The following is a 24,847-nucleotide window of genomic DNA, read 5'->3' on the forward strand; positions in this document are numbered from 1 at the left end:
GTGTGTGTATAGTACTAGGGGCTGAACCCAGAGCTTCACTGAGCTACATCTTTAGCCATCCTTTCTGACCAGGTCTTGTCAGCTTGCTAAGTTACCCAGGCTGAGCTTGAGTTTGTGATCCTCCAGTCTCAGCCTCCCAACATCCTGGGAATATAAATATATGTCACTAGTGAGCCCTTCACCAGTAATTTTTGAGGCTCAGCAAATATATATCCAAAAAAGGAAAAATACAAATCACTATAGGAATATGAAAGGTTCATCTTATGTTTCTTTCTCCTTACAGCTCCGTATTTCTGCCTTCATATATGCTTCCATTAAGCCTAACACATAACATATAGGAAATGGAAAAGCATTTTTTAAAACACTACATTATGAATTATAAGAAGCATGGGCGAACAAAATAGCAAACAAAATAATAACAAGTAACAAGCTTGTCATTTCCAGTGAATCCTGGTTCCAAAATACTGTTCTCTAAAATAATTAGTTTACTATGTCTAATTATCTAAGACAACACTATAAGCCAGTAATGAAGTTTTTGTTTATTTTAAAAGTAGGTAACAGGATTGAAACATCCAAACCCTGTTGTTGGGATGACAATCCTGAAGAAGATGGCTCAGTCAGGCAGGCACTATTTTCAATGGCCAGGGTTGGCCAAGGCCAGGAACACCTAGGACACTGAGCTGTGGTCGGAAGGTGGGACCTTGAGATCCTGACTTGCTGCTGTGGTTGCTGTTCACAGGCCTCTCCCCTCAATCCAGCACAATCATTTTATAATACAGAGGGCCTGTCTTCATCTCGCCACCAGCCACACCTCTCTTATGGGAAATGCATGACCGACTGACTGTGGGAGAACCTACACCAGGGTCACCGTGAGAAGAGTTTTAGGCAGGGTTGCCATCTCACTTGTGCTTGTTGCTGCTTTCAAGTAAATCTCTTTTCCTTATTCTAAGGCCTTGTTGTAAAGACTGCTCCCTACGACAAGCCAGTCCTGATGAGGTTGCGAGATACGAGATAAGTTTTCTTACTAATTTAAGGCCAGTCAAGTACAATGTACACTGTAAATGTGTCAGCATTTTAGGACTGTAACAATACTTTTTCTTCTTTGCTTGTGAACACTTCATTTTTGTTCACTGCTCAAGACTCAAGATAAAAATCTCCTTTATATATTTTATTTCAGGATGTGACCTAAAGGCCTTAACCTATGACGGAAAAGTGCCACAGTGATGCCCACTGAGGTACTGTGTAAAGTGGGTTTGTAAACAATATAGGAATCTAAGCTGCCTAATTGATAAATTTGGAATTTAATTAGCTGAGCTCAGTGGACCTGTGTTTTAGAATCTCACTGAGTGGCCCTGAATGGAAAGTTACAAAGCTTTTAGAACAGAAAACCTCAAAAAGACATCCTGTTGGAAATAGTTTAGCTAGAATCTTACGTTGATTTTTGGTTGACACCTCTATCTTGTTTCTTTTGTTGAACAGATTACTTTTTCTCTTGTGGGTGCAGCTCATTCTGCTTTTCTCATGGGACTTGTACCCTGATTAATTTTCCATTTTCCTGGGTTAAATACGGGGCACTAATTAAATGCAGGCTCAAGATGGCATCGGTTATGCCAAGCTGCAACACTGTGGAGCTGTAACCGTGAGAGGTGACTTACTTTTAGTGCCAGAGCAGACCTCTTGTGAAACACGTTAAGCCTCTTTGGTGCTGTGCCTACATACAGGAGTTTCCTAGAAGATATTGACTTCAAAATGTGATGGAAAATTCTGAGTCCAGTTGGCAACATCTGGACATGTATAGACGACTGAAAATCCATGGATGTCCTGCAATTCAGTTCTCAGGAGATGGATGATTCCTTTCATCCTCCACAAGTAGAAATTTTCATAACAACATCATTAATATATATATATATATATAAAAGATGAGATTCAGTGAACTACCACCTAGGGGGATCAGAATGTCATCTGTGGGAGTGGGTGGGGTGGGAGAGTATAAGGTATAATTCCTGAAATATAAAGAAATGACAACAATTTCTGCCTTAACCTCTTCCGCTCTGGTTGCTAAGTTACCATGGCATACCACTGTGTGTACTTTTCAGTTTTCAGTATTGGACCTGACAGTTTGATTAATTCTCAGGAGTGCAAAAATCTTCACATTGAATATTTAAAAACTTCATACTTGTGAACACACATACACACCCACTCACTCAATACCCCATTATTGTTTCTGATTTATAAAATCTGTTTTATAACTGAATTGACATATGTAGGTGGAATCCTAAAGTGACACTTCATTTTAGGAAGACAAAATCCTCTACTCTGTGATATTCCTTGAAATTTCCCTTAAATACACCACCGTTCACTATTTCCTAATAGCAGGCATTTCTCCCCTTTAAAGTGCTCACTTAACCCTTGACTTTGTGTATGAGAAATATGGAAGACTAAAGCAAGTGTTATTAAATAGTTGTCATTACTTTTCTTTCTTTTGTATGTCACACTGGCTGCGTGATTGAGTTTAAAAGTGACTATAAATATTACCATAAGCTGCTGACTGGTAGGCAGTGAACTGTCAGATTGTATCTACAAGGGGTATGTGAGTGTCAGCTAGCTCGAATAGCTAGACTCAAAATCCCAGGCCACTGCACTGAAGATAATGTAAAAAATATATTTTTTAAAAATATACACCAAAAAACTGCCTCCCTGAGCTACACTGCTATATTGTTTCTTCGACATTTTGATGCAGTGGTTGTATATTCAAAAGATAACCGCATTCCACTTCTAGTATATACATTTGCCCCTCTTTAGGCTTCTAAAAAACACAACTTCAAATTCTTATCACTTAAAGGAGTTTTTATATCACGGATAAGAAGAGATTCATAGCAGTAGGTGTACAGTATGTGGGTACATGCTGACAACGATAGTTCTGATGCCACACAGAATTCACCATTCTCTACACAGTTTCCTCCCTATCAAAGTCTGGCATCTGATCTCCAGAGAGGAGATAGAGAAGTCAGAATCTATGGTTCTGCTGATTAACTAACAAGGGGAAAAGTGAATAGTTTAGTCCTTGTTTGACTTTATTTTATTTTTTCATGTAAGGATAAAAAGGATTAATATGTAAGGTGTACATGGACCAACTCCCTATGAGGAAGACATTCATTATGACTGCAAATTGTGCTGATTAAACAAATAAAGACATGGCCAATCTTCTGATGGTTGATATAGTCATGGGACAGGATCTTTATTCCAACACAAAAGCAGGGGGTTGGTAGAGACTAAAATTTTTCCATAAGACTATACATCCACCTGCAGGCATGCTTTTTCCTCAGTTTTCCTATTAATACATCTGAAAGTCCCCTCTTGGTATCAAAAACTAATTTATTGTTTGGGTTCTGGATCATTCCTTCACAGCTTTCCAGGAATATCACTCTTACAGATTGTCTTTGAACTGCATCATTTCCTCTATTAGATCACTGTGACCAGAGGATAAACATGCTCTAGAAACATGCACCCAGTTATTAAAAGCTCTTGTTAATTTCCTGGCTTCCCTGAGGTGCTGTCGTTTTCCTTTATCTTCTTGAAAGCCAAAGCTTCTTTAAAGTTATTTTATTTTCAATTGACAATAATTGTATGCATTTATGGGTTAAAGTGCAGTGTTTCAATACATGTATACATGGAATGATTAAATCAGGCTAATTAGCATGTCTATCACTTTAAACATTTATAATTTCTTTGTAGCAAAAATTTCAAAGAAACCTTTCAGTTATTTTGACAACATGTTACCATGTTGCTATTAACTAATGCACTATTATTAACTATAGTCATTGTCCCATGCAGTGCAGCACGGGGTCTATTCTTCCCGGTACTATGCACGTGTTGAACACGGTCCTCCCTGTCCTCATCCAGCTTGTGTCCAAAGCTCTTTACCAATTGTCAACACAATGAGCAACAAGTTTGCTCAATTGGCACTCACTGTCTTGCACTTCTGCATTTAAAATTAATTTTGAGCTTTTTCAACTTCCTTTCATTCCCCTGGAACTTTCAAAATTGAAGCAAAATTGCATTTGTCGAGATTAATGGCTTTTAAGGTCACAAAGTCTGAGGCTGTAGCATCTTCGTCAACCTCACCAACACGTGTGATTGCTCCCCACTTTCTCAAATCTTTCTTTCCTTGGCTTTCACGTAACTGCATACACTGTGTCTGTTTCCTTGTTGCCTCCTGGCCCTCTCAGTTTTGGTCTCCTTTGCAGATTTCTCAAGTTCTCCATACCTGACTTCTCACTGTCAGGTATGGAGACCCTGACACTGTTGGAGACAAGAGACACTCCAAGAGACACTCCAACACTGGTAGAGTTGTTAAAGGCTTTTAAAAAAGTTCTTTACCGTCTCTTTTTAAGTGTTCCCCTTAGGTGACTGATTGATAGATTTATCTATCTATCTAGATCACACACATGCTTTTAACTCCAGAATGTTATCTCTAATATTCTATATGTCTAGAATGAATTCCAGGTACATATATTTATAAGGACTTCATAAAAGTAACATGCCCATCACAAACTCTTGATTTTTCCTTCCCCTATAGAATTTTTCTTTCCCTTATCTTCCACGTTTTAGTAAAGTACTATCATTCCCTCAGTTGCACAGGCAAGAATGCTGAAAGTATCCTAATTGATTCTTGTTCTCTGACCTTATGTCCAAACTAGTGGAAAATCTATCAATCCTATCTCTGAAATATATTTCAAATATGCTTACTTCTGATGTGTGCACTATACTAACTTTATTTGCCTTCTTCTACTCCTGCTGTAGAACTATCCCTAATACATTCTCCACTTCAGTGTCACAGTTTGTAGTTATATCACAGTAATCCCTACCTAAAATGCTACATTACTCTCTATTTAAAATTCTTTAACGGCATTATTTTAAATTCATTCCATGCTCCTTACCTTCCAAATCTGCATGGTTTTGTCCATGTCCCCCTCTTTAAACCTCCTGCTCTACCTCCATCCCCATAACCCTCCAATTACTCTTCCAATTTCCACCTCAGAGCATTTCTACTCACCATTCTGCTTTGGACGAAGATTATCATTCTTACACTTTATGAAGCACTTCTAGTTAACATAGAAGCTTCTCAGGGATAGAAAAATCTTGTTAACATATTTAAATTAACCCTCTATGTGCACTCCATCACAGCTCTGTTTAATATTTTCCTAGGTATTAACACAATTTTCAGCAATGCTTGCTTGTTCATTTCCTTATTCACTGGCTATCCTTGCACTAAACTACAAATTCTGTGAGAACAAAGACTATGTGTTACTATTGTCATATCTTCAGAATTCAACAAAGACCCTGGAAAAACCATGTATATTAATCCAATGAATAAGTGCTATTATCAAAAGACTGGAGGGTTGGGGATATAGCTCAGCAGCACAACACCTGCCTGGCAAGTGCAAGGACCTGAGTTGGATTCCCTATATTAAAAAAGAAAAGAAAAGAAAAGAAAAGAAAAGAAAAGAAAAGAAAAAGACATGGGAAATAGAAGGGAATTGATAGAGTCTGGAAATAACATGAATCAAACAGGAAAGAAACTCTTTAGTTAAACAAAGATCTGCTCTTTGCCTTTCTGAGAGTTGCACTGCGTTAACTCCTCAGTGATCTATTATAATTGTGAATGCAAGGCTCCTCCCCTCTCAAGAGAACTGCATATTACGAGTTTAAAGAGAATCTGCACAAATGCATGTGTTTACGTGACAAGACTTTTGGGACCACTCTGTGTGATAAAGTTAAATATGTCTAATTTGCTTCCCACTTACCCTCATCTTACTAAAGGAACACAACAGTGTATTCAATTTTGAATTAATGGTCTAGGTCCATGACACGAGATTTAATGAGACATTTTCATGCACCACGGCTCAGGTAAAAGTACTGAGGCAGATAACATGTCTATATGGAGAAAATGTTGATAGGGTGTTCAATACATTAAATCATTGTACATCCATATCTCACAGAAGAGAAGTCTTCAATTTTCAAAGGGATGAAAGCTCACTTCTATTGAGCATGACTGGCTCAGCACTTCTCTTCCCACTCTTTTGATATGATTCTATCAAACACTTTCAGATATAATTGACAGCTATAATGGAAAGAGACTAGTACTTTATGTAAGTTCTACTTCAAGTTTTTCAAAAGAAAGGGCTGAAAGTTGCAGGAAATTGCACTTAGGAAGCTATATTTTTCCACTTATCATTTCTTACAAATGAAAATCCACAGATTGCTTCAGATTGTATAGATTAAACTGCTCCAAAAAAGTAAGGTAATCAAATAGAATAGAAAAGACTTTGCAGGCCAGGTATTCTAAATAAAAGGCTATCACCACTGGGCATTGAAAGCTGGTCTGTGTGTCTTCGGTAGCACTGCTTGTGATTTAAGAGGAGGACTCAGAAAGCACTCAATAATGAAAACCAAGTAGAACATACTCTTTGTGCAGAGAAATGGATCTGCTTTTTCTTTAAAAAAAAAATAAAGTGATGAAGAAGGAAAAAAAAAACCCACAAAAAAAGTTAAAAACCAGAGCACATAGAAATAATCTACAAAGTAGTAAATAATAATTTAAACTAGAGAAGATAAAACTACTTTCAAATGATTCATAACTGGATACCAAAATAATTTGAGTATGTGGCTTATATACGCAAAAGAATTCACAAAGCAGACTTCAAAATAACATGAATGCTGACAAAAAGGAACAGGAAGCTGAAATATAAAAGGAGCAGATTCAAAGGCAGGCATAAATAAAAACAGAATTGAAAGAGATAAAGCAAGATGGCACCGTGAGTATAAACATGGAAAGGTGAGTAAATGAGTATTAATCGTAGCAGAGAGAAGACTCAACACTGGACTACCCTCACTGGAGATGGTATATGGGGAGATGCTTCAAGAACATGGGGTGAAGGAAAAGAAGAAGAGTACAATAGATTGGAGATCAAAGATTCAGGTAACTCATGTTCAATAATACAGCGGGTCATATGCATGACAAGAAAGAGGCATAATCAAAGTACATTTTCTCATTCTAGAGAGCATTACAACAAAACCAAAATAGCCACCATGCCAAATGAACAAAAAGAGATGCCTAGGTATATGTAGCCTCTGATAGGGGGATTGAATTCAAAGGATAAAAAAACCACCCCACACCCCTCCCTCCCACGGTCATGCTTTGGGGTCTGACTTGCCTGTTCTGTGTTCATCCACCAGGATGGAGGCATCCGGAGATGCTGGAGAAAACAGAGGAGCAGGAAGCAGGAGCCAAAGTTCAAGAATGAGAAGCGAGTGCCCTGCCCAGGACAAACTTCCTAGACTTTGAAAGCCTTCACCTTCTGGCTTGCTGGCCACGATGATGACCTCCAGCCCAGGCCCTTAGGCAGGTACACTTCCAGTCTCTGATTTGCTGTGGTCGTCTTAAGGCTTTACACACAACAGGCACCCAGGCAGGTAATAATCGGAGTCAGCTGAGGACTGTGCTCATCAGGAATCCAAAGCCCGAAGGTTTTCACCTCAGCAGTTTGAGGGCATAGATTCCCTAGCCATTGCACTGCACCTTGAAAAATGGAAAGGTGAATTTGAGTGGACAGTGTAGCACAGGCTTAATGCCCGAAGACCATCTCAGGGTAGAGGCAGAAATCTGGATTCTCATAAAACAAAGAGTGGCAAGCTCGTCATGACACAGACAGTTCTGATTCTCTGCGAGAGCATGCCAGGTACAACAAAGACAGTTCTGTGCTCCTCAGGAGGCAAACGTGTACTGGGATGCCCTTCTAAGGGAGGGATTGCAGGTCAACTTGCTCGTTCCAGGTGTGGCAATGAGTTGGGTACCAGAAACTGCAAAGGTCTTCAAATTAGCATTGGCTTGGAGAAAGGAGGGCTTCGTAGTTGGCATTACCAAGATGTGGCTATAGCTAGGCTGGTGTTGTACATGTCCATGTCCTCCAGAGACTGAGGCGAGAGCATCACTTGAGCCAATGAGTTTGAGGCCAGCTAGAGTAACACAGTGAGATCTTGTTTAAACAAACAAATCCCAAAGATGTGGACTATAGTTCAAATGAAGAACAGGCTCCAGATGGAGAGAGGTTTAAAACTCACGGCTGCCCAAGCACTATTTTAGACTTGCTGCAGAGGCCTCCACCCACACTCTTGGTATGAAGTGAGCCCGATAGCTGGGAAACAGATTACTGAACTTTCTAGTGTCCTAGTACAGCTGAGCTGCATGTAGGTTGAAAAGGGGAACTGAGGCCATCAGGGAAAGTGCTGATTTGGCTGCCAAGGCACCTGAAGCATAGGAGTGGCTAAAAAAGGAAGTATGTTGCATGAATGATAACATCTACTGGAGGAGGGGGTTTGATCAGACAATCCAGGTGGTGTATCAAATGAAACCTCATGAACAGCAGTGAAGGTCTGGAGGTGCACACTTCAGCCTCTTTAGAAACCCTGAACACGCCGAGAAGGGAGAACAGAAAGACACCAGGAAATGAAACAATGAACCATGTATGGAGAAGAGTCTCTCCTACACTGATGCTTCTCAGCCAAATTCACCTTGCAGCAATTGGAGCTCTGGGGTGAAGCAAGGCTCCGATACCCCCCCTCACAGTCCTCTCCCGCAGCAGTCAAATGCGACTGTGGTGGAAACACTTCTAGCCTTACAGTGTGAGGAAGAGGAGGAAGAAAAAGAAGAAATGATGAGAGCAAAGCGGCAATTCCTTGGTTCATCTAAGGAGACGGAACAATCAGCAGATGCTGAAAAGAGAAAATAGCTAAACAGCAACATGGTTCCAGTTTTTCATTTTAGCCAAAAGAAACAGAAAAAAAACCATCTGTTCAAGCAGGGGATAGTTAATCAGAAAGAGAAAAACAAGGTAAGAAAATACACAAAACAGAATTCGGCTTGTTCTTCCCTATCCTAGAACACTCTAGAGCCATCCTATCCAATTCAGTAGCAACTGCCTATATGCAGCATTTCATTTTAATTAATCAATAATTAAAGTACAATAACAGCACCCTGAGTGCTTGTTAATTTTATGTGACTCATCACTAGGATAGCTATTTATTGGACAGCACAGATACGGGATATTTTCACTGTCGCAGATAATTTTATTGGACAGCTCTGTCCTAGAGCATATCAGACCTTTAACTAGAAGATAGAAATTAAAATTCTGCATGCATAAAGACAACCAAAAAGTAAGTGTAAAGGAAAAAGTGATTATCCTATCCTCAGTTGTTCAAATGTGAGTGTCAGGAGAAATATCATTTATAGTTTACTTCAAGGCAAAATGTAAAAACTTCATGTGAATATGATCATAAAGTATATTCTTTATATGTATTAATCTTCCTATAGAGAAAAATACTTAATCGTATCTTCTTAAGTTAGAAGTAAATGAAAATTAAAAGGTCAAGAATGACAAAATGTGTAAAATCTGGGGTAAACTTTAAAACAAAATATAAAAGTCAGACTGAAGAATTTTTGTAAAAATGAATGAAAAGAAAATGAAAAATAATTTTCAATATGTGATGTAAGTGACATATTACCAAGATTTGATTCTACAGTCTCAGAATTTGTTCAAATTGTAAGTAGAAAACTCACAGCAAGTTTCCAGAAAATACATCTTCCTACTGCACAAAAGTAAAGTAAATTCCTTTCTTTGTACTTTTGAACATACTAGTACTAATGTACTATTAGATCGCAGTGTATTTTTTTAACTTACTAAGGGAATACAAAAAAGCTGATAAATTTCATTTTCAACGTTTCTATAATAAAAATAATAGAAGAAAAAATAAAAGCCAAAAGCATGAGTAATATTTATGACATTACCATAAAGAGGTCAAAAACTCATATTAGTTGAAACACCAAAATACACAATTCTGTAAAAGAATTTCAATAAAATGTTAAAAATTTTGACAAAGATATATTAGGTATGACAAAAAAAAAAAAGAAGAAGAAAAACAAAAATTCAGGGCTGCCATATGCATCAAAATAGAAATCATTTAAATCAATTCCAAGGAACATTAGATACAAAATGATGATTTCACTGGGATGAAAAAATCCACAATGCATGTATAAATGTTATCAACCTTAATGTACCTAAATAATACAGGATGCAAATATGGAGAAAATATGTCCTATGAATTATTTTAACATTCCAGGAAAATTTGGCAGAGTATTAGAAATGAATGGTTTTTAAAACATCTATTAATCATTGATAGATCATTTAGGAAAAAAGAATAAGTGAAAGTAATGATTTAAATAAATATTTCATGGCGATGCCTGGCACTGTGCCAGGTTCTAATGATGTGATAATGAAAAGAAAAATATAGAGACCATGCGGAGCCCAGGAAGAGAAACGTCAGACAGCGCCTCCTGGGGATAGGCCATGTTGGGACTGGGAGGAGCTGACCAACAAGCCAGCAGTCAGCCTTTTGGTAAGCTGTGTAGTCCAAGAGGGGCCCAGGAAGAGAAAAGCCAGATAGCACCTCCTGTGAGCCTACCCACCCACAGGCTGAGAATCCCCTGCCCTCCAATTTCCCTGTGAGCAACCAGCTGGTCCGAGGACAGGCTGAGTTGATAGCAACTGAAGTACAAAAAGCAACTGAATGTTTATATTGTTTGTTTGACTTTGCAGGCCTGGGGCCAGCAGTCGAGCAACTTTAGCGTGGATGACAGTATGCAATATAATGCTTATGGGGGATTTCCTTCTGTCTTATTTTTGAAATCCAATATTGTTCCCACTGTTTTGCTTTGTTCTGATTGGTTTTTTATTCTATATTCTGCTTTGATTGATTTTATTCTTTTTTTGTATAATTTTGCTATATCTGATGGAATGGACAACTACTGTGAAGATAACAAGATATACTATGGTGGCCATTATTGTTTTCCTGTTATCCTGTTTTGAAGTCCTGTACCAATTTCACTGCTTTGTTTTGATTTTATTTATTCTATTTTGTTGGGTTTTGTTATCTTTACAATAAAAAGATTAAAATATCTACATCTCAGAAAAATATATATATATCAAAAAACTATAAAAATTTTTAAAAAGAAAAAATATAGTACTCATACTTTTATTGTATTCATTTATGTTTTGGCTTTTTGAGATAAGGTCTTATTATTCAGTTCAGGCTGGCCTCAGACTCTGGGGAATTCCTCTGTCTTGGCCTTCTGGATGCTAGGATTAGAGGTAAGTGTCCACATGCCCAGCCTGGCACCTGTACCTCAGGGTTTGATGTGGATGGTGAGGGCTATCCTTACAGAATAAGAGTGTGTATAAAGAATATCCAAATACATATTTTTACCTTTCTTAGAGTGCATTGTCTTTCAATCATTTTGGAAAAAATGAAAATAAGTGAAGGAAGTAAGAATTTTTCAGTTACACAGATTAGATGGTTTTCATTGTAATATTCTAAAAATATAAATTACCAAAATGAGAGATAAATTTTTATAGCCTTGGAAAGAATCAACTCTTTATATAGCTAAAATACATATGGTAATTGCAACTTTATCTTGTTTACAAATTAAAACAATAAATGCTCTACTTTCCACATGATTATTTATAGAATGTGGCCAAATTTACACTCAAAGGAAAATCCATGTCTTAAAATGCTTATTAAAAATAAATGATCTTATCATTTTTTACAAATGCTAGAATATTAAGAAAATATACTAGATAATTTAAAGTTAAAAATAGATAACAGCAAGTTAGAAAAAGAATAACTATACATAATAGCTCAAAATATGTAAATATGGAGGAATAAACCTGAAACCTGTACATAAAAACTATATAAAGAAATATATGTATGTATATATGCATTTACACATATATAGGTAAGCAGGAAATATATGTATATACATATATATATAAATATATACATATATGTATATCAAGGAGAAGCTTCTTATATATTACTTAGAAATAAATCTGATAAGTAATAGATATCTGTATGACTAAAACTACAGTAGAAAATATGCTCTGAATAAATGGGCAGATAGATTATGTTTCTGAAAAGGAAATATACTAATTGTCTCTCATTATGCTATATTTACTAAAAATTTAAAAGCACCAATAGGGATATTGTGGGGATTGGGAACTACTGACAGGATTGTTTTAAAATTCACCCAAGAACACATTGATGCGAAACGTGAACTAAAATACTTGATTAATTTCACTGTGGTTTTAGTGCCCTCACGCAAGAAGATCTCAGGCAAGGCACTCATGTTTGAGCAAGCTGTTTATTTCTCCTCATGTCATGATAGGTAGGGCAGCATAAAGAATGATGGGCAACGCGATAGGAGGGTGTTACCAATGATCTGTTACTGGATTCGGGTTTTGGTTATGTGATTTAGGGGCGAGTGTAACAGAAGAGGTCAGTCTGGATTTTGTGTTATAAGAGAATGAGGTCATTTGCATATCAGTGACTTAACGGATTTTAGCTCTAGGAAGGCAGTCACATTCACTTGTCTCAGCCAGGAGACGGAGATGTCTGATATTCTGTGATTTGGACAGCAATGGTGACTGCTGAGGGAGCATGCAATGGTCTCATTTTGGTGCCTTTATCATGGTCTCACAGGGATTTGCCTGAAGTTGTTGCTGTAATTATTTGTGTCCAGGAAATCAGCATAGCCTAACTCTGAGTGCCAGGTCTATCTGTGACAGCTCTTCAGTTTAGTTGGATTTGTCAGATAGGTTCTCGGATCTTAGAGGCTACTTATTTTCTTTTTCTCAGAGATATTTAAATTTAATGCCACTGTTATGTTTTCCTTTGTTAAACTATTTTTAGTTTAACAATCATTAACAATTTAACAAATATTTCTTGTCTGTGGTCTTTTCTGACTTCTTCATAAAATGTTTTTTTTTTTCTATTTTTTAGTGATTTCCACTCACATTTTTAACAATATTTATTTAAAAATCGAAAGTAAACTAAACTTTCTATCAATCTGTGAGTGATGCAGATAATTTTGTAACCTTTGAGTTGGATTTACTCTCATTTGTTATGCTATTGATTCTATTTTAGTGTCATCTCATTTTAACAACAAAGTAGGTCATTAGTAATGTTGTGGTTAGTCAGAACCCGTTTAAATTCTACCAACATATTTCCCAGGTCTTCTGCACATTTAGTTTTTGTAGAAACCTGATCTGTTTTCTTTTCTATTAAATAAAACAGATCCTTTTGAAAGTTCTTTTCCTGGAGTTTGTAAATGGGTAGATATTCTTGTTTGTGTGTTGGAAGATGCTTTAATTTTTCTCTCTACTCCCGTGTGATTACTTATCTGCAATCTTTTTCACCTGTCTATACATAATCTTCTATTGTCTTTAAGACTCTTGGTGCTGATGTAGATCTGCTATACAGGAAAATTTATGCCAGTCCTGTTGGTTGGTTTTAAAATGTTTTTCCTATTTAAAGATTTATCATTGCTCGTTTTAAATGCTTAAACTTTTGTGAACCCTGATAGATTCTGCAGCATGCTTACAGACCTATGTGAACCTGAAAGTTGTACATTTACTTCTCCAAGAAAATTTTTATTGAAAGCTTATCACTTTCTAAGCAGCACTGTTCATAATTCAGATAACCTACTAAGAAATACTCCCTGTTTAAAATATTATACATGATGCAGGTTAGCAAGAGCACCTTTTTCTCCTACCCAGGTATTTGGCCTGAGAAAGCTGAGAACAATAATTGCAAGATGATCCGTATAGGCTACTAAGACTTCAAAGGACTAATTTCATGACCCTTAGGTTATCAAATATCTCTTGGTTTCATAAAGTAGGGATAAGAGTTGAAGAAAGTGAAAGACTTTTTCCTTAGACTGTGTCCTTAGAGGATTGTCAGAGTTCATAAAGTGCAAAGATAGATGACTCACAAAAGCTCTTAGAGCAACACTCAGGTCCAGTGGAATTTGGAGGATTCAGAGACGAACAGATACACCTCTAGTAGTTTCAAAATTAGCAAGGATCTGTGTGGACTCCCACTGCATGGTGAGAAGAGGCAGGTTCCAAAAGGAGTGAGAAGGTGAACTTTCACTCACTGCAGGAGGCAAGAATTTGTGATATCTGTCGGGAAAATGGGAAATCCATGGAAGGAACACATGCATTCGTCTTCAGGCCCAGTTTTCTCCCTTCCTTCTACCTTGTAGTACTTTAGTTAAGATCTGTACCCAAACACTTTCCAAATCACGTGGCTAACTTTCAGAATAATGCAGAGTTCACACATTTGCCCACAAAAGAATAAGAGAAACTAGAGATACCTTCTTGTTTGAAATGACTAAACACCAGGCAAAAGCCATAAAATAACAGTTTTTTAAGGCTGAATGTTCAGTTATAAGGGAGAATGGGGAAATAAATGAGGTAAGCTTTGTATTTGTTCCCCAATACTGTGTGGATTCCCAGATTCAAGCTGCCAGGCAAGTGCGCTGCCACGTTGTTTATATGATTCAGCAAAATCCATATAATTTGCTGCCTTTCCAAATATCAGCGGCAGGAAGGGTGGTTGTTTGGACCCCTTTAAAAAAGGCTCCTACCAGGGAATCACAAAGCAGACCCTTCACAATACAAAGTCCTGTCACAGTTTGTAGGTAACCATCTACCATTTGAAAGACAGATTTGGCCTCCAAATGTGCCTGAGTAGATACAAATGCTTAATTGTGGGCTACCAAATTTACTACATTACTTGAACTGGTAATCATGAAACCTGTGTTATCTTACCCACAAAACCATACAGTTGGCATACATAGCAACACCATCCTGGGAGGCCAAGAAGTGTGCCCATGAGAGGGAAATTTGTAAAGATGTAGAGATGAAGTCAAAGGCACAATGGAGACTGCAAAAGTTTTCAAAACCCTGGAACATGGATCACCCAAACAAGCTGCAGACCGTGAGCAGAGGCAAGATTGAGTTCAGGTTCCAGTAACCCTGAAGACGTACGAAACAGGAAGAAGTGTACCACATTTCCATGATCCCTACTCTGCTGTACCAGGGACTCTCTAATCTCTCACCTATGTCCTATTGAGAGTTTTGTGCTTTTTCCATTGATTGAATTATTTTGTCTCCAAATTCGTCAGGATCTTCCCATATGTCTCCATTCCAATTTTCAGGATGCCATTCATTCCTTGTTGGTGACTCATTTTAACAGTAGGTGCACGGAGGAACTGGGACTTCTGTGTTATAATTTAGCCTTTGCACGATGAGATTTGGGGCCTGGTTGTTAACATGCTCAGCTCTGTGGCTGCAGTAGATAAGAATCACCCTCAGGACAGACATAGAAAGGTTCGAGTCATTTATTCAGCACGTGGGCTGTGAATTAGAAGATCTAAATACATCTTTCTCTTTCCCTGTTTTGTCCAGTGAAATCAGGAGCCACTAGGCAATTTCATTCTGTACTCAGGCAGTCAGAAATGTTGGGAGATGTCATGAATTCACGCTAACCACTGCACTCTACTAAGGTACTTGCAGTTCTTTATGTCAAAATCATCTCAGGAAACTCCAGGATAGCTTAAGCTCACCAACTCAGAGGCAGCTTCTTTGAAAATAGAGGATCAGAAAACAAATAAAATCACATTTCCAGTGACAGAAGGGAGAGGCATGTCCTTCTACTCAAATGCACTGAATTCCAGAACCATGCTAACAATGGTACTCTTATATTTAACTAAAACTCCTCTATGTCTAGTTTTGTGTTGCTCTTGTCAGAAACATTTACTCAGAAAACATGTGCACTTCGTTCTGGCAGAATACTCTTAAAGGGAGAGGGGCTAACAGACATCTTGGTGTCAAGGGGCACCCTATTTTTCTGCAAGTGCCTCTAGTCCCCTTTTTTATGGAGACTAGTGCTCCACTGTGTGTAAATACCACATTTGTTAGTGAAACAAATGGGACACATGTGTTTAGTATTGCATGGTTTCTCATATATGAGAAACACAAAGTACAAATAAAAAGCAAAATGAAAAATAGATATAGGAAATAGAAACATACATCTTTTGCAAAAGGAAGGGACCAAGAGACGGCAGAGGAGATAAAAAAAAAAAAAACAGTTAAGATGTGTTGTGTTTATGTACATTCTCCTCATGAGGAGTAACTGTAAACATGCATTAATGAAAAATAAAAATTGGAAGAAAAATGCAGGGTACCATGTGATGCTTCCACACATGTATACATTGTGTAACGTTTAAATCAGGTTAAACTTCTCTAATGTTTCTTTTCATTTGATTATGAGGAAAATGTTGGAAATTCTTCTAATTTTTGAAATGTGTAGTACACATTTGTGATTTACAGTGATTCCCACCTACTGTAGCACAACTAGTTACTTAATTTAGTAACCAGGGATCGACTTTTTCCTACTCCCAATCCCAATCTCCCGCCCTCTCATAACCACTATTTGACTGTCAGATTTTGAGATCACTGTTTCCAGATTCCATGCACGTGATTTTGGAGACTGAGTACTCTAGAAATGCAGGGAGACCAGTAGGCTGGAATCTCAGGGAGGACTGATGTCTGAATTCAAAGGCTGTTTGCTGGCAAAATTTCCTGTGGGAAGGAGAATATTTTCTAATTAAGGACTTTAACTGATAGATTTAAGGCCACTTACATTTTAAAGGGCAATTTACTAATTCCAATATTATGCTCATATAAAAATATCTTCCCCAAAACATCTAGAGAGACGTCTGGCCAAATATCTGTGTACTATGATCCAGCCAAATTGGTGGGTAAAACTGAGCATCATGGAACATCATCACTGTAACAGGTTAATACTAGGTATAATATTCTGGTCAGCAAATGCAGAAATGATGCTATACAAATAAACTGGTTTTCTAGATGTATAGTTTCAGTTTTTAGGGAAGCACTTTGTGTGTGTTTTGAGGCAAATTGCTCTTATTGTAAGAAAAAATGAAGATGAGATATGCAAGAGATCTAAATTTATACTCTAAGAATTCAAAATAGAAACTTATTTTTGTTCTATTTTCCAGTGAAGTTTCAGAAAAATAGACATAACTGTCCTGGCCTTTATTTTTTATTCTTAGCCATACCACATGCTGAATCTTGTTATTTCTTTAGTGAGGCACTACTTTATTGAATTTTTCCATTTGCAGGGAAGTAATGGTGCTGGATGTTTTCAGCTCTAGATTATGCCAAATCTCATTTTCTCAAATCTCACTGATAAGTTGAATTTTAAAAATAACTTTTTTCTCACTTCATTTTGGATCTGTTCAGTATGTCAGTGCCCCAATAATATTTTCAAAAGGAAAAGCACTGTGTTGCTTTGCAATAACTATTTGATATCTTTCCTGTTTTGGCTAATTCTTATGTACTTATTCTAAGTTTGCTGTGATTATTTCATTGTATCTTTGATTTTCTACCTCTTGATACTTGTGGTTCTAATTCCATACCATATGCTATGATTTGTGATCACTTTAAATGTGAACACATGTGTATTCCTCAGATATTATCCCAAGATATTATCCCAAGTTACGGCTGGTTGTTATTTTATAATTAGCTTGTTATATTAAGATAACTGGAGACTAATATGTGTTTAAAAGAAATACACACAAAGTTCCTGTGTATCTTCTACCTGTTTTTTCTTTTCCTCTATAATAACACATTGACAGAATCAAGATAGAGAACATTTCTGTCACTAATCTTCCATCAGTCAACCAGTAATCTCTTCTCCATTTCTATAATTTTATCATTTTCAAAATGCTATGTAATGGACTAATGCAGTAATCTTGGGTTTTCAATTGCTATTATTATTATTTTTTGCTTGTGTGATAGCAGAATTATCTAGATTATCCTGTGTATGAAAATAAATTTTCTCCTTTTTATTGCTGAGAAATATTTCTTACTATGTGTATATCATAATTTATTTAAAATTGAAGAATGTTGTCACTCTTTCCACTTTAAGACTGGTGAAATAAGATGCATGGTACCGAAGACCTAACGAGGCCACACCCAACAAACTCCAAGCAGCAAGCAGGGTCCAGAATCCAGTCCCGGGCCCTAACCACACCTGGAGGGTTGAATCCCAGCGCACAGGGAAACTTTGGAACTTCGCTTCCAGGGGAAAGACCACACCTGCATCTGAAATCACCAGGGGACACACGGAGTCCCCATGGGCCCAACTGACTCACACCCAGCGAGCTCCAAGTGGCAAGCAGTTGCCAGCAGTCTGCCTCTGAAGCCAAAAGTGGGTCAGGTGATTCCCAGTGCACCTAGGAAGCTTTGAAACATCACTTAAAACCTGGAAATAGGCAGGACTCCGGCCAGCACTGAGGAACACCACGCCACTCTGGGACCTTGGCCCAGGCCACTGGGCCTGTGCAGCCCCTGCCAGCCCTGGGGAGTGTGTGCTGCCCTCGGACCTTGGCTGTGCAGTCACCCCATTCCTGCACAACTACAATCAGCATGGAGGAACACCACACTGCCCTGGTAATTGGCCTGTGCCCAGCTGATGCCCGGACCCAGAACATCTGCTGGCCCCTCAGAGACACGCCCTGCCTCCTGAACCTAATACTGCTATTGATCTTCTGCTCCCACTCTTTCTCCCAGAACCTTGGACTACAGTGGATTAACTGTGCTAGCTTGAAGGGAGATTCAGTAACTGCCTCACCCAAACAGAAGATCTCAGCAGGCTCCAGTCAGGGTGGAACAAATACAGGAGACATTGAAATAGAGAACTTCAAAAGTAACACACTAGAAGTCTCAGAAAAGATAGCAAGTGAAATTAAAAACAAAAACAAAAACAAAAACACAACTCCATGAGGCTATAGAGGAAATCAAGTTAGAAGTGTTCTCCAATGTAAAGATAGAAATAACAACCTTAGTAAAGGAGTTGCTGAGCACAGCTAAAGAAGAAATAGAGAAAAAAGTACAGGAGCAGGGGAAACTGATTGAAACCTTGAATGAACAATATAGAAAACAAGCACAATTCATGAAACAAACTCAAAGAGACATCCAAGAAACAAAAAATTCTATTCAAAGCTAGCAAAACAGTTTACATGAAGCAGAGGATAGGATTTTGGACCTTGAGGACAGTATCACAATTAGTGATCCTGAAAGGTAGAATTTTTCAAAATAACAAAGCAGCATGAAATGAAAATTCAGCAGCTTCAGGATGATGCAAAGAGCATCAGCCAAGATTAATAGGCATTAGTGAAGATGCAGGAATCAATGCAAATGACATAACTAAAATATTCACAGAAGTAATAGCAGAAATTTTCCCAAACATGAAGAAAAAATCTGATATGCAGGTAAGTGAGGCATATAGCATGCCAAACAGTCACAACCAACATAAATCTACACCCAGACATATAATAATTAAGATCTCAGATATACAGCATAAAAACAGAATACTAAAAGCTGTTAGAGAAAAGATGAACTCACCTATCAAGGATGCTCATTAGAATCACAGCAGGCTTTTCAGCACAAACTCTCAAGTCAAGCTTGTAGTGAGGTATTACAAGCCCTAAAAGAAAACAAGTTTCAACCCAGACTGATGTACTCAGGAAAACTTTCATTCAAATTTAATGGAGAAACAACATACTTCCATGGCAAAGAACAATTGAAGAAATTCATGTCCACAAAACCAACCCTAGAAAGAGTATTGAAAGACATTCTAGACAGAGATAAAAATGACCACAGTCTTCTGAACAACAAACAAAAGAACACACCAGGTAGGACAAACAATTAAACAAGGGGAAAAGCAGAAAGCAAACAACTGGAGCATAACATGGAAAAAATGAGACAGTATATATCAGTTATATTCATAAATTTAAATGGCCTCAATTCACCTATCAAAAGAAATAGGTTGACAGAATGGATCAAGAAACATGATCCCACAATATGCTGTATACAAGAAACACATCTGACCCAAAAGGAAATTCATAGATTAAAAGTCAAAGGATGGAAAACAGTATTCCATGCAACAGGAACCCAGAAAAAAGCAGGGGTAACTATTCTATTTGCAGACAATGTGAAATTCATACCTAAGAAGATTAAAAGAGATAAAGAAGGTCACTACATACTCGTTAGTGGAAAAATTCAAGAGGAAGAACTAACAATTATAAATATATATGCAAGAAATACAGGAGCACCCAACTATATAAGATAGATACTAATGGACATGAAAAGCCAAATGCGTAAGAACACAATTATAACAGGGGACCTTAATATCCCATTGTGACAAAGAAATAGACCAACTAGGCAAAAAGTCAGCAAAGAAACAATAGAACTGAATCATACCTGGGAGCAATTGGACTTAGATGTTTACAGAGTGTTGTACCCACCCACATCAGAATACATATTCTTCTTAGCTGTGCATGGGACATTCTCCAAAATAGGCCATATATTGTCCCATAAAACATTCTTAAGTATCTGCAAAGATATTAAAATTATCCCATATGTAATATCTGAAATATCATAGCACACTGATATGTAATATCATAGCACACTGAAATTGGAAATTAATCGCAAAAGAAATTTCAAAACCTGCATAAATTCATGGAAACTAAATAACAAACTTTTGAACACCAATAGGCTACAGATGAAATTAAAGAAAAAATAAAGCAATACCTACAATTCAAAGAAAATGCAGAAACAACATATTGTAATCTGTGGGATGCAATGAAAGCAGTCTTAAGCGGGAAATATATAGCAATAAATTGTCATATCAAAAAACAAAACAAAACAGAATGAGCACAAATAAACAACCTAACTCCTCATCTCAAGCTTCTAGAAAAAGAAGAGCAAGTTAAACACAAAGCTCAGAGAAGAGAGGAAATTGTAAAGATAAGAGCAGAAATAAATGCAATTGAAACTAAAAGAGCAATACAAAGAATTAATGAATCAAATAGCTGTTTTTGAGATAATAAAATTGACAAACCTCTAGCCATCCTTATAAAGAAAAATAAAGACAAAACCCAAATTCATGCAATAAGGACTGAAAAGGGGGGGGGGATTACTGCAGATACCATGGAAATTCAAAAGATCATGAATATCTACTTTAAAAACCTCTACTCACTTAGAGTAGAAAACACAGAGAAAATGGACAGGTTTCTGGAGACATATGAACTACCAAAGCTCAACCAAGAAGACATAGCCCAATATCAGCTACTCAAATTGAAAACGTAATTAAAAACTTATCAACAAAGAAAAGCCCAAGTCCTGATGGATTCACAGCTGAATTCTACAAGAAATTTAGAGAAGATGTGATGTCACTATCCCTTAAAGTCTTCAATGAAATTGAAAAGGAAGCAATCCTCCCTAAATCACTTCTGGAGGCAAGTATTACTCTGATACCAAAACCAGAAATAGACCCAACCTAAAAGGAGAACTATAGACCAATCTCACTAATGAACATTGATGCAAAAATTCTCAATAAAATACTGGCAAATACAATGCAGCGAATCATACATCATGACCAAGTGGTATTCATTCCAGGAATATAGGGACTGTTTAACATACACAAATCAATAAATGTAATACACCACATCAACAGAGCCAAAAACAAAAACAATATCTTCTCAATAGATGCAGAAAAAGCTTTCCATAAAGTCCAACACATGTTAATTATAAAAACCCTTCAGAAACTCAGAATACATGGTGTCTACCTCAATCTTTTAAAGGCCATCTATGACAAATCAACAGCCAACATTATACTAAATGGACAAAAACTAAAGGCTTTCACTCTAAAATTAGGAAAAAGGATGTCCACCACTCCTATTCAATATAGTTCTGGAAACACTAACCAGAGCAATCGGACAAGAGAGAGAAACAAAAGGCATAAAGATAGGAAAGGAAGAAGTTAAATTACCACTATTTGCAGATGACATGATACTCTATATAGAAGACCCCAAAAGCTCCATTAAAAGTACTAGACGTAATAAACAAATTCAGCAGTGCAGCTGGATACAAAGTCAATGCTTAAAAATCGATAGCATTCCTGTACACAAACAACAAACTCAATGAGAGAGAAAATAAGGAAATATCACCCTTCACAATAGCATGTAAAAAATGAAATACTTAGAATCAACCTAAGAATGTAAAAGGCCTATATGCTGAAAATTATGCTATGCTAAGAAATGAGATTGAGGAGGATTTTAGAAAATGGAAGGATATTCTTTGCTCTTGGCTAGGAAGGATCAACATTGTGAAAATGACCATAGTCCCAAACCTGTTATCCAGATTTAATGCAATCCCAATCAAAATACCATTGACATACCTCAGATCTCTAGAGAAAACACTCCTAAAATTCATTTGGAAGCAGAAGAAACCTAGAATAGCAAAGGCAGTTCTGGGCAACACAGGCAAGGCAGGAGGCATCTCAATTCCTGATTTGAAACTATACTACAAAGCCACAGTGACAAAATCAGTATGATCCTGGCAAAGTAATAGACCTGAGAATCAATGGAATAGATTAGAAGATGCAAGCACAGCTACAAAGACACTCAGCCACCTAATATTTGACAAAGGTGCTAAACATGTTCACTCAAAGAAGGATAGCCTCTTTGATAAATGGTGTTGGAAAAATTGGACCTCCACATGCTGAAGACTGAAACTAGCCCCATGCCTATCACCATGCACAAAACTAAAGTTAAAATGTGTCAAAGACCTAAATATTTAAACAGAAACACTAAATCTACTGGAAGACAAAGTAGGTAGAAGTCTTGGAGACTTAGGGGTAGGCAGAGAATTCATGAATAAAACACAAACTGCACAGGAAACACTTCAAAGAATCAACCACTAGGATCTCATATTATTGAAAAGTTTCTGCACTTCAAAAGAAATCACCAACAGTGTGAAAATAAAACCCACAGACATGGGAAAGAATTTTAGCCAATAACCTTTCAGACAAAGAACTTATACCCAGAACATATAAAGAATTGAAGAACATCAAGCCCCCAAATTCAAAGACCCTCTCCAAAATTGAGTATCTGAGATGAACACACAGTTCTCAGATGAAGATATACAAATGGAAAATAAACACATGAAAAAATGTTCAACAGAACTGGTCGTTTGAGAAATGCAACTTAAAACAGCACTGAGATTGCATCTCACTCCAGAAAGAATAGCTGCCATCAAGAAATCAACTGATAACAAATATTGGTGAGGCTGCAAGGAAAAAGGAACACTTCTGCACTGTTGATGGGAGTGTAGACTGGTGCCACCACTATGGAAATCAGTATGGAGAATTCTCAGAAGACTAGGATTGGAAGTTCCATTCAATCTGGCTATTCCCCTCCTGTGTATTTTCCCAGAAAAACTGAAAAGGTCATATTACAGTGATATTTGTACACCCGTGTTCATAACAGCAGAATTTGTAATGGCTACATCTTGCAAACAACCAAGATGCCCATCAACTGCAGAGTGGATGAAAAAAAAGTGGTTATTTTTTATACACTGGAATATTACTCAGCTATAAAAAAGGATGATCTTGAGGCCTTCATAGGTAAATGTAGACAACTTGAGGCTATCCTCATTAGTGAAATAAATAAGAATGATACTTATAAATATCACATTGTGTCTTTAGTGTAAAAATAATAAGAAATGTAGGCATAATAAAACCCAAAATGGATAATTGCTGTTGTAAAAAAGAGAGGAAAAGAAAGTGCTCTAAAGGATATAACTGCATGTATGTTTAAGTGTGTAGGATTGATAACCATATTACTAAGTTTTTGTTGGATAGTTGAATAGAACTATTTGCAGTCTCACTGTTTAAATGTCCACTTTGTATGCTTTACTTTTGTATCTTGAACAACTATTTTGAAATGGACAATATGTAATTTATCAGCTAGTGATTTCTTACTGTTTTTTAAAATTATGTATTATTTCTACCCTTTTTCTGTTTTTTTTTAAAGCAAAAAAAAATTGGTGAAATTAAACCATCTATAAACTTTTGTGTACAAGATTTTATGTGATGATGCATTTCTATTTCTCTGAAATAAATGCCCACTGTGCAATTGCTGCTTTATATGGTAAAGATTTAGTTTTTTAAAGAAACTATCAAATACTATCTCAGATGACCACATTTTAAATTTCTATCACCAGTGTTTGAATTTCTCTAAGTATTTGCCAGCTTTTGATAGTTACTAAGTTTTATTTATCCTAATGATACATGTGCAGTGATATCTCATCATAATTGTACTTGCATTTCATTAATTACTAAAGATAGCAAACATATTTTTGCGTGTTATATGTCATCTGTATATTTGCTTTAATGAGACATCTATTCCTGTTTTTCTCATGGTAGGCTGTTTATTTTTTGCCATTGAAATTTGAATTTTAACATATATTGTAGATACTACTTCACTGTCAGATGTATACTATGCAAATGGTTTCTTTCCAGTGTGTAGCTTGTTCATTCCCATCAGAATATTTCATAAACAAAAATCCTTTTTAATTTTTATTAGTCCAATTCATTCATTGTACATTTTGTATCATCTTTTTGTCATAAAGTATAAGAATACTTTGAATCTGTTTCTTGAAAAATTTCTTTTATAATTTTTAATAATTTTTAAAAAGTTTATGAGACTCATTGTGTGTCAGGTTTAGATTTAGACTGATTTCAGTAAAGTTCTTTGCTTCTTTTTTATTGAGAAGGCCAATTTTTCCAACATCATTTGTTGAAAAGCCTAATCTTGTGCTATCAATTTGCTTTGTCATATTTTTAAAAAAATCAGTTTAGTACTTATGTGTGGATCTATTTCCGGATTGTTTATTCTAGTCTATTACCTATGTGACTATATTTCCACCATTATTCCATAAATTTGAAACTGTTTGTATAGTAAATACTTAACTCACATGAATTAATTGTTCCCACTTTTTCAAAAGCACTTTAGCTT

Source organism: Cavia porcellus, unplaced genomic scaffold, assembly GCF_034190915.1.
Source record: "Cavia porcellus strain 051 isolate PalLab524CR breed Dunkin Hartley unplaced genomic scaffold, mCavPor4.1 scaffold_29, whole genome shotgun sequence".
Taxonomy (NCBI): domain Eukaryota; kingdom Metazoa; phylum Chordata; class Mammalia; order Rodentia; family Caviidae; genus Cavia; species Cavia porcellus.